The sequence below is a fragment of the Elephas maximus genome, chromosome X (assembly GCF_024166365.1).
Source record: "Elephas maximus indicus isolate mEleMax1 chromosome X, mEleMax1 primary haplotype, whole genome shotgun sequence".
In the NCBI taxonomy this organism is placed as follows: domain Eukaryota; kingdom Metazoa; phylum Chordata; class Mammalia; order Proboscidea; family Elephantidae; genus Elephas; species Elephas maximus.
The window spans coordinates 101,386,128-101,403,206 of NC_064846.1; positions in this window are offsets into that span (position 1 = coordinate 101,386,128).

Here is a 17,079-nt window from a genome sequence, read left to right on the forward strand (position 1 = left end):
GGACAAGGAGATCCTCTTTGCCTATGATGGGAGGGCTTGCAGGACGGCTCTGAGAGGAGTTAGCAACAGCGTGGTTTCCACATCCATCTTGGCTTGGCCCCCTGAAAACCTGGCTCCTTGGCAGGCTGGAACAAGGGTCTTTTATTCCCCCCGGGGGCCTTGAGCAAACTGGCTCACATCTGACTGATTCTCCAGGGGCGATCACATGTCTGGACTGTATTGCTCCTCTAGCAGGTGAACCCCTCAGCAGATGGCAGAGGGTTTTGGCAACCCCACTTTCACTGCTTACCAGAGGTGACATCATCTGCTTCTTTATAGGGCTTTGAATTAGGCTGGGACAAGCATGAGGGGACCAGTGAAGGAAATGGCTATGTTGGGCCTTCCGGTTGTGTTCTTAAAGGACACAGAGGGAGAGGAAAAGGAAGTTCTTTGGAGACATGGCAAGTTTAGAAAGCTGAGTTCTCGGGGTATTTACAGGAGCTGTCTGGCTACAGTAGTTGGAGAAGCGACAGAGAAGAAGAGAGGTCTACTGTGAGGGGAGAAGGCCAGGGGCTGCCTCAGGTCCAATCCAGGCAGAATGGGGGAGATACCTACCTCTAGCAGAAAGGCACATGGCTTCCTCAAAGACCACAGGAATTGGAGGGGTGAGGAAGAGTAGGGAATCTCCAGAAAGGCCTAGGTGGTGTATGGAGCCTAATCAAGTTGAGCAGAGTAGCCTGACTGTTCTAGCAGCAGTTGCTAAGCCACCCCAAACCCTCAATTCAGGGCAAGCCAGCGGCTGAGCTCTTGTCACCATACTGTGCACAGTTTTGTCCCCTCCACAGAGTTGAGTATGTGGAAGGGTTGCCAAAGAGAAGGATTCTAAAGAGTTAAAAAGAAAGATGTTGGGGGTGGTCTAAGGCTCACTCTGGCTAGCATCTGAAACTCCCTCCCTATTTTGGTTATTTGGGCAGAATTACCTTTTGTGTGGGTCTTGGTGGAAGACAGACTCTATCTTCCACTAGAGAAGCCCAAATAGCTCTTTTTCCTAGCGCCTAGCAGCCAATCAGATGTCTTCTATGTAAAGAAACAAGGATATTTATGATCTTATTCACAATTTCTGTGTGAACTGGCAGGGCTAGGGGTGGTGAACTATGCCAGAGATAGTGTGCTAGCTTGACTGTTCCTTGGCTCTGTGACATGCTTCCCTGCTTCAGTGAGTATTTTACCTTTCTCCAAGATTTGTTCTCCACCTTCCCCAACCAGACTGTGAGTGACCTCAAAGCCTTCTAGCACATTCTTTTTCAGTTTAACTTAGCTAGAGTCAGATTCAACCAAAACTCCTGCTGGATATGGCTCCTGCTGGCTAAAACTCAAGAACCAGAGTACTTGTCCTAGCTCTAGAACACACTCAATGCATAATGAGAGGTTGGGCCAGGTTGGTCTAGGTTCCTTGGGTAATGGAGCAACACATTGAGGGTGTCCTATTTCCAAGTCCTTGGGTTAAGGCACACAGTAGGTATTCAATGAATGAATGAATGCATAAATGATTAAGAGCAATCACCTCCACCCCTGTCCTCCATGTCAGGCCACATCTACTCCTGACCACCATGTCCACCCCACCTCAGAGAAAAGGAAGAGAAAATCAGTCATGGGATGGCAGAGCTAGCCTGGCCCTTACTGTGCCAAGTCCACTGCCCTCCTGGCCCATTTGAGGAGACCAAGGCCCAGAGAGAAGAAGAAACTGCCCAAAGGTCACACACAGTGTTAGGACTCGGCTCTCCTGCCTTCATTATAACACGTCAGGAATTTTTGCTAAGTTTGTATTCCAGAGGTACCACTCCAAAACAAGTCCCTCCCAGGATGCATTGGGACTTCAAAGCATGGCAGGATGGCATCTGGGCTCTCCCCACTCCCTTTCAGCCCAGCACTTCTGGGGCTAGAGGGTGGGAGTGCCTTTGATCAATCAGCAGTGTTGACTGTCCTTCACTGGGCCTGACAGCAGAGATGAGCCAGAGGCTGGCCCATGCCCTCTGGATGCTGGGAGAGCACACAATGTCACCAGAGAGAAAGTCCAGTCTCCAGCCTGGGGCCCCTGCAGCTGGGGCATGCCGCCCAAAGCCTGTACAGGGGGCCTGCAGGGAGGACCTCAGCCAGAGGATGTTTGTGCTAATCCTTGGCAATGGAGGCAGTGTGATAGTTAGGCTGATGTCTCCAGGGTGGACTGCTACTCAGCACTGTGGGCTTTGCTTCCCAGCCATTTTCCATTCCTTCATTCCTCCCCTCAATCCCTGTTTCCTGCAGACCCCAGATTCTGCCACCAATTATTATCACTTTCTCAGATAACGTTGTGAGTGTGAGAGAGAAGGCCCTGGACTGGGAGTCTGGATACCTGGGCTCTGCCACTGTCTTGCTGTGTGATCTTGAGTCAGTCCCTTACCTTCTCTGGACCTCAGTCTCCCCAGCTGCAAGATATGGGGGTGGAGGTAGATGGCACTGTCCTTGCGTTGCTACTTTGTGAGTTTCTGAATCAGGGAATGTGATTTTCGATTGATGACAATACATCCATATCTAAGAAATGTTTATTCTCTGTCCTGTCAAGCTCAGTTAGGTGTCCCAGAGCTCTAGTCCCTGTGGCCATGCCCCTGAACCCAGTGTTAAAGAAGCAGGGGAAGGAGAGTCTTTGGACAGGCTCTGATCAGGCTGGGAGAGGAAAAGAACAGGGAGAAGTACAAATCGTGTGTTCAAACTAAAAAATGCCCCATCTGTCCTTGAACCCACAGCCAAGTACAGGGACCAGGGATAGGGGATAAAACCAAGAAGGCTGGTATTTGATAAAACCAAGAACAAGGAATCCAGGCTTCCTCTAAGACTAGGGTTTCAGGGTCCAGAGCTCACACCTTACTCCAGAGCCCAGTGATGCTCAGGCCAAGTGCCCTTTCTTAGGGAAGAAGATCATCCCGTGAGACCTTTCCCATTCAGTGAAGGGTGGAGGCTTGAGCTAGGTCTCCTAACCCAGTCTATATTACACCTGGAGGCCTGGTGCCCAGTAGAGCCAGGAAAAACCTCCTTTCACCTGCACCTACAATAATGCAGGCCTTGCTCGTTAAGACTGGGAAAAATCTGTACATCGAACACCAAACTGGGACTGCCCAGCGAGAGGGGGTTCTCTGCCAGAGTTTTTCTCACTCAGAGATTCCTGAGGCCCACTGAGTTTTGGACTGGTAGGAAAACAAATAGGTAGAATGCCTCCTGGGGTGAAGGGTAGTTGAACAATCCTTGGTAATGTGCTGTGGACCAAAGAAGGTTGAGGGCATGGGATGTCATTGAGAAAAGAAGGGATTTCACATTGCCTGTTCCCTATGTGCCAAGAGCTTTGCCTACTTTTCTTATTCAGTCTTTGCAACAACCCAGAGCAGAGGTACTCTTGGCCATATTTTGTAAGTAAGGAAGCTAAAGCACAGAGAGGCTAACGGGCCTTCCCAGACTTCCAACAGCCCATAAGTCAGAGTCAGGAGTTAGAGCCAGTTTTGTCTCCAAAACCCATGGTCTCTCTCCCACCCCTTTATCACACTGATGTAGTTCAGAAACAGCAAAGCGTATTTCCAGCAACAGATGTCAGTGAAGGATTCACAGAGGATGTGGCATCAGGATGAGGCTTAAGGGTGGACATTTGGGGACAGGTAGACAGGAAGGAGGAGAGTATTCCAAGGGTGTGGAGAAGTATGGGGAATGGGATGGGGTAGATAAAAGACATAGATGGGTCAAGACATGGAAAGGTACACTGCAAGGACAAGCAAGGAGGTCAGATTTGCTAGCAGGAATGGATGGGAGAATAAAGGATGAAGCGCAAAAGATAGTTTGAGTGCCAACTGTGGCGGGGGGAGGCAGAGCTTGAATATCAGAAAAAGGAATTTGGCCTTCATCCTGTAGGCCATGGGGAGCCATTGAAGGATATTAAACAAGGGAAAGGCCACGGGCCCTCCTGGTATCAGTGTGGAGGATAGATTTGAGGGAAGAAGATGAAACCAGAGACATTAGATGAAGAAAATTCGAAAGATGGAAGAACAGTGTGGAAGAAGAAAGAGGGAAGGAGATTTAAGACATTCGAATAAGTAGGACCGAAGACACTGTAGGTGTTTCAGGAGGTAAGAGAAAGGAGTGAAAGTAATGCCCAGGTTTCTTGTGGATGAGTGAGCAACCATCTCAGTTGAAGAATCTGGAAGGAGGAAGAGGTTTGAGATGGGGGGGTGAGAGCAGAATGAAATGCAAGTGCAGTTTTGGCTCTGGTGGGTTTGAGGAGCCTGTGGGGCATTCCAGGTAGAGGTATGTCATGAACAGTAGAAGATAAGGGGGTGAGGAGAGAAACTAGCTATAAAGAAAACTGTTTGGGCGTCATCAGCCACATATTAGTTGGTTAATCTTAGGCAAGTTACATAACCTCCCTAGACCTCAGTTTCTTCATCTGCACAATGGAGTAATAGTAGTACTGACTTCATTGGGTTGCTGTAAAGATTAAATGAATTAACACATGCAAAATGCTTAAACAGTGCCTGACACAGAGTAAGCACTCAGTTAACCTTGGCTCTTATTACTATCAGCACAGAGGTGGTAGCTGAAATCTGAGGGGTGGGTAAACTCACACAGGCAGTATGTGGAGGGTGAGAAGAGAAGTGGGCCTGACCCAGAGCTCAAGGAATACCAACCTGTAAGAGATGGGCAGAGAAACCCTAGGGAAACTGGCCAGAAATCATCAGGAGCATGCCAGTGACCCAGACTAGGGAGGGCCTGGGTCTTCAGTTTTAATCTCAGTAGGTTCCAGTGTCCACCTTCTTGTCAAAGAGTCTTTCTGCCTGTCTTGAGATCCGGCTTTTAAGCTGTGATAGCTGCAGGGATTTGGGGGCTCCAAGGGTCCCTGTTTCATCTCTGCTCACTGGCACCCCATTCCCTCACACTGAGCCTACAGTCAAACATCTCCATGTGCCATGGTACCGTGCAAAGGAAGATTTCCACTTGGCAAAGGGTTCCCACTATGGGCCTGAGACTGGTCTTGTCTCCTCAAACTCCCTTCTGTGGAGGGGGTGCCCTGTGCCTCCCTTGCCCTTCTCCCCCAGGCAGAGGGGGTGGATGAGCTCATGACTTTGAAGTACTTTGAACACCCTCAGGAATTCTCAAGGCAGGTCCAAGCTGTAACTGCCCCCCAAAGGCAATACAAGTGCTGCCAGAGAAAGAAGGTCCTTCTTGCTTTTGCCAGTCTTGCAACAAGCCATGTGCAGCCCTACCCCCACTCCAAGAGCAGGGGAGCCCTATTTGTACATTCTAGTCCTAAGCAGTGGGCAGGCTGGAAGCCTGAGCAGCAGTCCCAGGCAGCATAAGCATGGAAGTCCGCTCCCTAATGATCTCAGCTTTCCAGCCCTCCCAGTGTCTAGTATCTTACAGAGCTAGAAAGCCAGGCTGACACCTGCAGTGGGCTCCAGGGACACACATGGGGCTTCTCAGGCTCTCTAGACTGCCCATGCTTGTGTTGTAAAGCCCAGCCAGCCTGTCTCCAGCAGGGACTGAAGGAGGATGCACAGAGGCTAGAGCTTCAAGCTTCTTGGGTTCACTACTTGTGTCAAGAGGGAACATAGTGGGATACAAGGACATGGAAAAAAGTGGCTGAGGGAAGCTGAGTCTCTTGTACTGGGAAGAACACTGGATGTGGAGTCAGGACAAGGTGTAGTCCCAGCTCTGTCCTTGATTGGCTGGGCAGATTTGGATAGGTGACCTTTCACCCTCGTTGTCTGAAACAGATTTGATTTGAATTCCTTTTATGTGCCAGGCACACAAGATTTTCTTTCATCCTAAGAATGCTTCTCCAAGAGAGGCATTATCATCCCCATTTTACAGATGAGAAAGCTAAGGCCCAGAGAAGTGAAGTGACTTGCCTGAGGGGAAACAGCAGGGAAGTGGTAGAGCTTAGTACGTAAGTCCAGGTCTATCTGAATCCAGAACCCATGTGCTCTCCACTGTGCCTGGCTGCCTCCTGTTGAGAATGAGAGGAATAGGAGAAGCCCATTGTTGCTTAACTCGTGAAGGGCTGAGTCAGAATTCCAAAACCAGTGCTTCTCCACACAGAATAGAAAAACCAAACCCGTTGCCGCCGAGTCGATTCTGACTCACAGCGACCCTATAGAGGCTACCCTGGAGTACCTGACACCCAGATATGTAGATGTTGCCAACAACCCCTGCATAAAATGCTCCCCTCCCCACCACTGGAGGGGGCCAAATTCCTAGATATGTGGATCAGAGAAGGCCTGAAGGCTTCCCATCTGCAGCTCACCAGACTGGGACCACCCTGTTTTTTTCTCCTCAGCTTCATGTGGACTTTTCTTCCTACAAGTGAAAGCTTAGATGGTCATCTTACCTCTCTATGCCTGGTTTCCTCCTCTGTAAAATGAGGATAATATTACCTCACCTTGTAGGGTTGCTATGAGAATTAACCGAAATAACTCATGAGAAGGAGTTGAATTTCACGAAAAGCTGGAAACAAGGAGGAAGTGGTCTAAGAATGCCTTACCCATGTATAACACCTTAGAGTTTACAAAAACATGGCCTTGTTTATTTTTTAGGACCTCTTTTGTTCTGTTCAACATACCGGATGGTGATGGTGTATTGATGGTGGTGGTGGTAGTGGTTGGGTTAGGGAGGGTGGTGGTGGTACATATAAATAAAACATGTATCAAATTTAAACACTTATGCACCCTCTGATCATTAATTTTGTGTTAGGAATTAGCTAAGTATATTAAAGATGTCTATTGCCTCCTTGTTCGTATTATCCAAAAATGGAAAACAACCTTAAAAATCCAATAATAGGGGATTGGTTAAATAATTTCTGATTATGGTACATTGCTGTTGTTAGGTGCCACCGAGTCAATTCTGACTCATAGTGGCCCTACATACAATACAATGAAACACTTCCCGGTCCTGCGACATCCTCACAATTGTTGCGATGTTTGAGCCCATTTTTGCAGCCACTGTGTCAATCCATCTTGTTGAGGGTCTTCCTCTTTTTCACTGACCCTCTACTTTACCAAGTATGAAGTCCTTCTCCAGGGACTCGTCCCTCCTGATAACATGTCCACAGTATATGAGATGAAGTCTCACCATCCTCACTTCTAAGAAGCCTTCTGGCTGTATTTCTTCCAAGACAGATTTGTTTGTTCTTCTAGCAGTCCATGGTATATTCAATATTCTTTGACGACACCATAGTTCAAAGGTGTCAATTCTTCTTCGGTATTCCTTATTCATTGTCCAGCATTCGCATGCATATAAGACAATGGAAAACACCATGGCTTGGGTCAGGCACACCTTAGTCCTTAGAGTGACATCTTTGCTTTTTAACACTTTAAAAAGATCTCTTGCAGAAAACGTCTTTTCATTCCTTGACTCCTACTTCCATGGGTGTTGATTGTGAATCTAAGTAAAATGAAATCCTTGAGAACTTCAGTCTTTTCTCTGTTTATCATGATGTTGCTTATCAGTCCAGTTGTGAGGATTTTGTTTGCTTTACCTTCAAGTGTAATCCATACAGAAGGCTGTGGTCTTTGATATTCATCAGTAAGGGCTTCAAGTCCTCTTTATTTTCAGAAAGCAAGGTTGTGCCATCTGCATAACACAGGTTGTTAATGAGTCTTCCTCCAATCTTGATTCCCCATTCTTCTTCATATAGTCCAGCTTCTCAGATTATTTGTTCAGCATACAGATTGAATAAGTATGGCCAAAGGAAACACCCTGACACACACCTTTCTTAACTTTAAATCAAACAATGTCCCTTGTTCTGTTTGAACAACTGCCTGTTACGGTACATACAGTACACATAATAGAATTAGAGCACACCTCCAGTTAAAATGGTAACATAGCCCCTTTGTACCAATCACAGAGAGTGATGGACAATTGATACACTATAAAAACAGAAAGCTCCAAAGACAATCAGGCTCAAAAAGAATGAGATGCACAGCATACACAGAAATGCAAAGCAGCCAAAAGAGCTGTAGCCAGGCCTGCCAGCCCCTGAGTCGGAACACATATGGGAGAGGCCAGGACTCAGCTCCTGTGGATACTAAAAGTGCTCTATTGTGGGACAATAGGCTGAAACCAGGCTCACTACTTGAAGCTAGGGGCTGATTGTAGGGGTAGGTGGGGGGTGCGGGTTGAGGGGGAAAGATAGGGTAAATGGGTCTTCCAGTAAGGACTGGAAGAGACAGCTGCCAGCTGCTGCTGGAAGTTCTGACTACAAGGCAGCCTGGGCCTTGGGGAGCTGGGAGGAGCCAGACCCAGCCTTATGACCAGGAAGTGAACCCAGCCATGAGGGCCCCACAAAGAATGCAGGAAAAGGCCCCTGACATCCCATAGGGCAAGAACCCTGAGACGCCATTATAAAACCTGATTCTGGGCTGGAGGGCCTGCAAGGCCGATGGAGGCAACCACAAAACCACTAGACAGAGAGGAGTAAGCACTGAGGGAGTGATATAGGCAATAAAACATAAGCACAAACACAACAACACCAACCCTCCCTCTCCAAATGAGGCTGCAAACCAAAATTCCAAAACATAAAGAAATCTAATGCTCAAAGAGAGCCAACAAAATCTACAATCTGCACATAAATTTACTCCAGATGAAGTTTTGGAAAACAGGCTGACATATTTTAAAAACAAGAATGTCTAGGATGTTCGCAGAGATAAATGAAGGGAGATATTCCTTAAAAGAACAAGACATGATTGCACAAAAGCAGGAAGAGACATATGAAAAGAAAATCAATTAGAAATCTTGGAAATAAAAAATATGGTCATTAAAATTAAAAAAAGGGAACCTCAACAAATGGGATAAACTCTAGCTTGGACACAGTCATGGAAAAAATTAGTGAATTGGAACCTAGTTCTGAAAGACTCAAACATCAACTTTGAAAAAGACCATAATAGGCATGAAGGCTGGCATTGGGAGGCTCCAGCCTATGTCTAACAGAAGGTACAAGTGGATAATGGAAAAATACGGGGAAGGCAATACTTGAAGAGATAGTAGCTGAGAATTATCTATATTGGCTGAGAATTTCCCAGAATTGAAAGAAGATGTGAAGTCTCAGGGCGAAAGATCACCCCAAAGACTAAGCATAATGTATAAAAATAAATCTATACCTAAACACTTTGTGGGAAGTTAGCAGATCATCAAGGGTAAAGTGAAAATCTTAAATGCCACAGCAGAGAAAAGGCCCATCAACTACAAAGAAGCAAGCATATATACAATATCACATAGCTGTGAGCATGAAACAGGGCCATATATGTGGTGATGGTGATGATGACCATTGTGACATGATGATAGAGAAGGATATTGTTGAGTTTTATCAGGCAAACCACCTCTAAAGATGGCCAAAAACATGGTTTCATAGCTTTCAACTGTACCTCCTCAGTATTCCTGCTGGTCTCCCACTCATTTTCCAGTCCTTGTCTTGACCACACTCAACAATTCCTCTTCTCCCAAGATCGAACAGCCATTTTCCTTTCTTTATTGCTACCATTACACAGTGTGTGTTGTGGGGGGAGGGGGGCAGGGATCCTCATGAAGCTGTGGCCTCAAAAACAGCCTCCCAGGATAGTCCATGTTCATTGAGTAGAAAACTTAATACTGCTAAGCTGTCAATATTACCCAAAGAAATGTATAGATTCATTGCCATTCTTATCTAAATTCAGCAGCCTTTGTTGAAGTAATGAACAAACCAACTCTTGAATTTATGTGGAACTGCAAGGGGCCCAAAATAGCCAAACCAAACTCGAAAAAGAAAAGCAAAGTAGAAGGACTCACATATTCTGACCTCAAAACATAGTATAGAGCTATGTAAATCAAAACACCCTGGAACTGGTATAATGATAGACATATCAACCAGTGGAATAAAATTGAGAATCCAGAAATAAACTAGCACATCTGTAGTCAATTAATTTTTGACAAGTGTGCTATGTCCATACAATGGGGAAAGAATGGTCTGTTTAATAAATGGTACTAGGAAAACTGGATTTCTACATGCAAAAATAAATAAATAAATAAAACTAGATCCATACCTCACACCATGCACAAAAATCAACTCAAAATGGATGAAGAATCTAAATGTAAGACCTAAAACCATGAAACTCTTAGAAAGAAAAACAAGGGTAATGGTTCAGGACTTAGCATTTAACGATGGACTCTTAGAAATGACACCAAAAGCACAAGCAATAACAACAACAACAAAAAATAGATATATTGGACTTTATCAAAATTAAAAACATTTGTTTACCAAAGCACTTTATCAAGAAAGTGAAGAGACAACTTATAGAATGGGAAAAATTGGGGGGAACCATATATCTGATACGGGTTTAATATCCAGAATATACAAAGAACTTTTACGACTTAACAACAAAAAAGATCAACAATCAAATTTTAAAATGAGCAAAAGACTTGAAATAGGTATTTCGCTAAAGAAGAAATACACAGGACCAACAAGTACATGAAAAGATGCTCAACATCATTAGCTATTAGGGAAATGCAAATCAAAACCATAATGATATCTCACTTCCCACCTACTAAGATAGCTATGATAGAAAAAAAAAAAGGAAAACAGCAGATGTTGGCGAGGATGTGGAAAAATTAGTACCCTCATCCACTGCTGATGGGAATGTAAAATGGTATAGTGATTGTGTAAAACAGTTTGGAGATTTCTTGTAAAGTTAAACACAGACTTACCATACAATCCAGCAATTCCATTCCTAGGCATACACCCAAAAAAACTGGAAGCAGGAACACAAGCAGATATAGGTACACCAATGTTCATTGCAGCACTATTCACAATAGCCAAAAGGTAGACAGAACCTTAATGAATCGATAAACAAAATGTGGTATCTAGCTATAATGGAGTATTAATCTTCTGTAAAGAGAAATGAAGTCCTTTCACCAAAGAAGATATACAAATGGCCAACAAGCACATGGGAAGATGCTTAACATCATTAGCCATTAAAACCCATTGCCAATGAGTCAGTTCGGACTCATGGTGACCCTATAGGACAAAGTAGAACTGCCCCAAAGGTTTTCCAAGGTTGTAATCTTTGTGGAAGCAGACTGCTGCATCTTTTTTCCCACAGGGTGGCTAATGGGTTTGAACTGCTAAACTTTTGGTTAGGTTAGCAGCCAAGTACTTAACCACTGTGCCACCAGGGCTCCTTAGAACTACCATTTGACCCAGCAATTCCACTCCTAGGTATATACCCAAGAAACTTGAAAGCAGTGACACAAACAGGCACATGCACTTCAGTGTTCATTGTAGCACTATTCAAGTCACACAAAAGTGGAAATAACCTAAATGCCCATCAACAGATGAATGGATAAACACCATGTGGTACATAGATACAATGGAATATTACTTTGCTGTAGAGGTACAATTAATTATTTTTGTGTGTGGCCTTTCTAGCCATGGTCTTGTAACTCCCACCCAGGTTAATTGTGTGATAGGGTAATTGTGGCCTACCAAAGGGATTGGTCAGTTTTGCCTTAAAAGAGAGCCAATTCCAGAGCACATGGGAAGATCCCACCACCACCAAGAAAAGAGAGATCAGCAGGAGACCCACCAGCAGGGACCTGGCAGCTGGAGATGGTGCATTGGGCTTCCTGGCTCACAGAGAGAGAAAGCTGAGTGCCTTTGTGCAGACTTGAAGTCCAGGGAGAGGCCTGAGAGCACAGCTGGGGAGAGGCTATCCTGATGAAAGAACTGTATGTATCTTGAGAATTCCTGAGCCTGAATTTTAATTGTTACTTCCCTAACAAGCCCCATAATTGCGAGTATTGACTGTGGGTTCTGTGTGGCCATTGCCATGAATTATTGAACTCAGTAGAGAGTGCTATGGGAGGGATGACTGGTGTCAGAATTGGTAAAGATGGTGGAGAGAGGAGGCATGTCTGACTCCTGCCTCATGGGAATCAGCCTTGCGCTGTTGATCTTGGTTCTCATTCCCACTTGTGGGGTTGGAGAAGGTCAGACACTGCCCCTCACCCCACCCCACCCCTGCCATTCTTATAGCCACAAAGAGAAATGAAGTCCTGGTACAGGTTACGAAATAAGTCAGGCACAAAAGGACAAATATTGTATGATCCCACTTACATGAAATGTCTAGAATAGGCAAATGTATAGAAACCAGTGAAGGAAGATGTCCAAGCTACTCTGAAGGCATTGGCGAAAAACAAGCCTCCAGGAATTGATGGAATATCAATTGAGATGTTTCAACAAATGGATGCAGAGCTGGAGGTGCGCACTCGTCTATGCCAAGAAATATGGAAGACAGCTTCCTGGCCAACTGATTGGAAGAGATCCATATTTATGCCTATTCCCAAGAAAGGTGACCCAACCAAATGTGGAAATTATAGAACAATGTCATTAATATCACACGCAAGCAAAATTTTGCTGAAGATCATTCAAAAACGGCTGCAGCAGTATATCAACAGGGAACTGCCAGAAATTCAGGCCGGTTTCAGAAGAGGACATGGAACCAGGGGTATCATCGCTGATGTCAGATGGATCCTGGCTCAAAGCAGAAAGTACCGGAAGGATGTTTACCTGTGTTTTATTGACTATGCAAAGGCATTCGACTGTGTGGATCATAACAAATTATGGATAACACTACGAAGAATGGGAATTCCAGAACACTTAATTGTGCTCATGAGGAGCCTTTACATAGATCAAGAGGCAGTTGTTCGGACAGAACAAGGGGATACTGATTGGTTTAAAGTCAGGAAAGGTGTGCGCCAGGGTTGTATTCTTTCACCAAACCTATTCAATCTGTATGCTGAGCAAATAATCCGAGAAGCTGGACTATATGAAGAAGAACGGGGCATCAGGATTGGAGGAAGACTCATTAACAACCTGAGTTACGCAGATGACACAACCTTGCTTGCTGAAAGTGAAGAGGGCTTGACGCACTTACTAATGAAGATCAAAGACCACAGCCTTTAGTATGGATTACACCTCCACATAAGGAAAACAAAAATCCTCACAACTGGACCAACGAGCAACATCATGATAAATGGAGAAAAGATTGAAGTTGTCAAGGATTTCAATCAACAGCCATGGAAGTAGCAGTCAAGAAATCCAAACACGCATTCCATTGGGTAAATCTGCTGCAAAGGACCTCTTCAAAGTGTTGAAAAAGAAAGATGTCACCCTGAAGACTAAGGTGTGTCTGACCCCAGCCATGGTATTTTCGATTGCATCATATGCATGTGAAAGCTGGGCACTGAATAAGGAAGACTGAAGAAGAGTTGACGCCTTTGAATTGTGGTGTTGGCGAAGAATATTGAATACACCATGGACTGCCAGAAGAACGAATAAATCTGTCTTAGAACGAGTACAACCAGAATGCTTGTTAGAAGCAAGGATGGCGAGACTGCATCTTACATACTTTGGACATGTTGTCAGGAGGGATCAGTCCCTGGAGAAGGAAATCATGCTTGGCAGAGTACAGGGTCAGCGGAAAAGAGGAAGACCCTCGACGAGGTGGATTGACACAGTGGCTGCAACAATGGGCTCAAGCATAACAACGCTTTTAAGGATGGCGCAGGACCGGGCAGTGTTTCGTTCTGTTGTGCATGGGGTTGCTATGAGTCGGAGCTGACTCGATGGCACCTAACAACAACAACAACACAGAAACCAATGTCTATTAGTGGTTATCAGGGACAGGAGGGAGGAGAAATGGGGAAGTCATTGTGAAGCACTGAGTTTATGTTTATGGTGATGGAAAATTTGGCAACAATTATTGGTGATGGTTGCACAACATGATTAACGTAATTGATATCACTGAATTGTACACGTGAAAAACGTTGAATGGGCGAATGTTTTGTGTGTGTGTGTATACATATACTTAAAATAATGAAAAATGCAAATAAAGTATATTTTAAAAAGAGAGAGAGAGGGAGAGAAATGAAGTCCTAAAACATGCTACAACATGGATGAACTTTGAAATCATTATGGTGAGTGAAATAAGTCACAAAAGGACAAATATTGTGTGATCCCACTTTTATGAAATATCTGGAATAAGCAACTGTATAGAAACCAAAGTCTATTAGGGGTTACCAGGGGCAGGAGGGAGGGGGAAAGGGAAGTCATTGCTTGTGGGACACTGAGCTTCTCTTAAGGATGATGGAAAAGTTCAGAAACGGATAGCGGTGATGGTTGTACAACATGATGAAAGTAATTAATTCACTGAATTGTACATGTAAAAATTTTGAAATGGCAAATGTTTGTCATTTACATATATTTATCACAATATTTTTTTAAAGAGCCCCCAAGTGCATTGAGCCTCACTTTGGAGTAAGTGATCCGGATAACTGGCCCTTTAGAAAACTACCACTATCTCCCTCAAACCTAGTATATGAGGACAAAGGAGTGTTGGCCCTTGTGAGGTGAGGAGGGCTACCCACAGACTTTGGGGCCAGGTGCATCCAGCTTTGACCCCCTGCTTGGTGACTTCCTATGCGCCCTTGTTGGGTAAATTATTTCTGAGCCCCAGTTTTCTCATTTATGAAATAACTTGCCTAACAGGATGGTTGTGCAGAATAAAGGGGACCCTAGAAACAAACAGCAAAGTGCTATGTAAGGTATAAAAAAACAGCAAAGTGCTATGTAAGGTATAAGGTAGTGGATTATTACGACTACCTCTCCCTGTTCCCAGCTCTTTTGGTATCCAGCTCCTTTCCCTGAGTGATTTCAGTTAATCCTCAAAAGAACCCTATGGTATGGGTAACATTATCCCCAGTTTACAGAGGAGAAAACAGGCCCAGAGAGGTAGAAGGTCTAACTGGTAGTAAGTGGAGGAACCAGGACTTAAACCCAACCTGTTTTACTCTGTATCAATTTTTTCCTGCTGCGCCTGTATATGGATCATGCCCTTTGGGGTAGATGGGGGGGTGGGGAGGAGTGAGGGAGGAGTTACTCTGCAGGAACCCTACTCATCTGGGAGGCTGAAGAGGCAGGATCCAGTTCCCAAGCGTGAGATCTGGGGACAGCTGCAGAGCATAGGAGCTTGGGAGGCTGGGGTGAGGGAGGGGTAGATAGGAAAGGGGTGGAAGTTTCTGACTACACCTCAGCCAAGGACCATACCAACCAACTAGCCTGCCTAGCCAATCCCTGTAAATTTGGAGTTTAAATCTAGACTGCACTCCATAAAGCTTGTGTGATGTAGGGCAACCCGTTTAACCTCTTTGTGTCCCGGTTTTCTCATCTTTCTGTTAAGGATAATAACAATCTCTACCTTGCCAAGTTGTGGGAAGGATTAAACGAGATGGTGCATGTAAAACACTTAGTACCATGCCTCACACGGGGTAGGCTGTCTGCACTGTTTCCTATCACCTTCCCAACTCTCACCTCCAGGCTCTGCCCCAGCTCCTGACTCCAGCAGTGTTTCCTTGCTCCTTGTTCTTCCAGATTGCCTGGTTGCTTGGAAAGATGGCAGTGTCTGTGGCTGGGTAAGCCTCTCATGAGTGCCAAATCATAGTGGAATATCCATTCATTCTTTTACTTATTTATTCTAAAATTTACTGATCACTTACTGTGTACCAGGCACAGTTCTAAGCACTGGTAATAAAGCAGTGAACAAAACAGACACAGCTCACGGTCCAGTAAAGATCATGTCCACAATCTCATGGAGGCCCTGAATGCAATCCTATGCCCTGGTCAGCTGCCATGTTATACATTGTTTTTTCAACTCCCGGTGAACTTCCCTGCTCTGCAGCCACAGCATAGAATCCAAAAGATTGTCCTACATACCTTCTGCCTCCACACAACTCTTGTAGCCCACGCTGCTAAATACTGCTCCTGACTATAAAGCATAGGTTCTGGAGTCCAAAGGCATAGAATTCGAATCCTGATTCTGTTGCTCACTAGCTCTGTGACCTTGGGCGAGTTCTGTAACTTCTCTGAGCTTCTGTTTTCTCATCTACTAAATGGGCATAATAATAGCACCTGAATCAACTTGACAGCAACAGGTTTGGTTTCTTTTTTTTTTTTCATAGGGTCAGTGTGAGGGTGAAATGAGATAACATATTTAGTGCTTGATGTGTCTGGAACATGGTACATACTCAATGCAGGTTAAATAGTATGATGATGATGATGATTACCATTACTTTACCCAGGGTGCCATAGGCCTTGGTTCTGTGCTTAACCTCAGCTTCTGAAGATTTGCCTATTCCTGGCCCTGTGTTGTTGTTGTTAGGTGCTGTCAAGTCATAGCGACCCTATGTACAACAGAATGAAACACTGCTGGGTCCTGCATCATCCTCACAATCATTGCTATGCTTGAGCCCATTGTTGCAGCCACTGTGTCAATCCATCTCTTTGAGGGTCTTCCTCTTCTTCTACTTTACCAAGCGTGATGTCCTTCTCCAGGGACTGGTCCCTCCTAATAACATGTCCTGGCCCTGTAGCCAGGCCAAAATCCCTGTGGCAACCTCCCTGGAGACCCCCCATCATTGCTCTGGTGAAGCCAGCCTGGATGTTGAAGCCCACTCTTTGGTGTCTGCATAGTGCAATGTATAGAACACTGGCTCACTCTCTTACCTCCTTCAGATTTTGCTCAAATGTCCACTTCTCAAGGAGGCCTTCCCTGACCACTCCAACTAAATTGCAAACCCCCAGCGTTCTCAAACACCCTTCACTGCTTTACTTTTCTCCATAAAGCTTATCACTCTCTTTCATACTACATATTTTGCTTATTCTTTTTTATTTTATTTTGGTATGTCTCTTCCCTCTAGAATGTGAGCAGGAACAGACCGTCAACTCTGTGGGACAGAGTAGGCCCGAGGCAACTGGCCAAGAGATAAGCCAGCTACTTGGACTTGCTAGTTAATAACCACAGGACATCTCTTCCTTGATCTGAGCCTTTGTTTGTCAATCAGAACCATAAGGTGGGTGGAAGTGGTGATCTGAAAAGGCCTTCTCAGCTCTGATTTAGAACATTCTGTACTTTTATGCCAGGTTCTCATGGCATACAGGACAGGGTTGTGGCCTTAGCTCAGACTAGCCTGTCCTAGGAGGTTGTACCACAGGCAGTG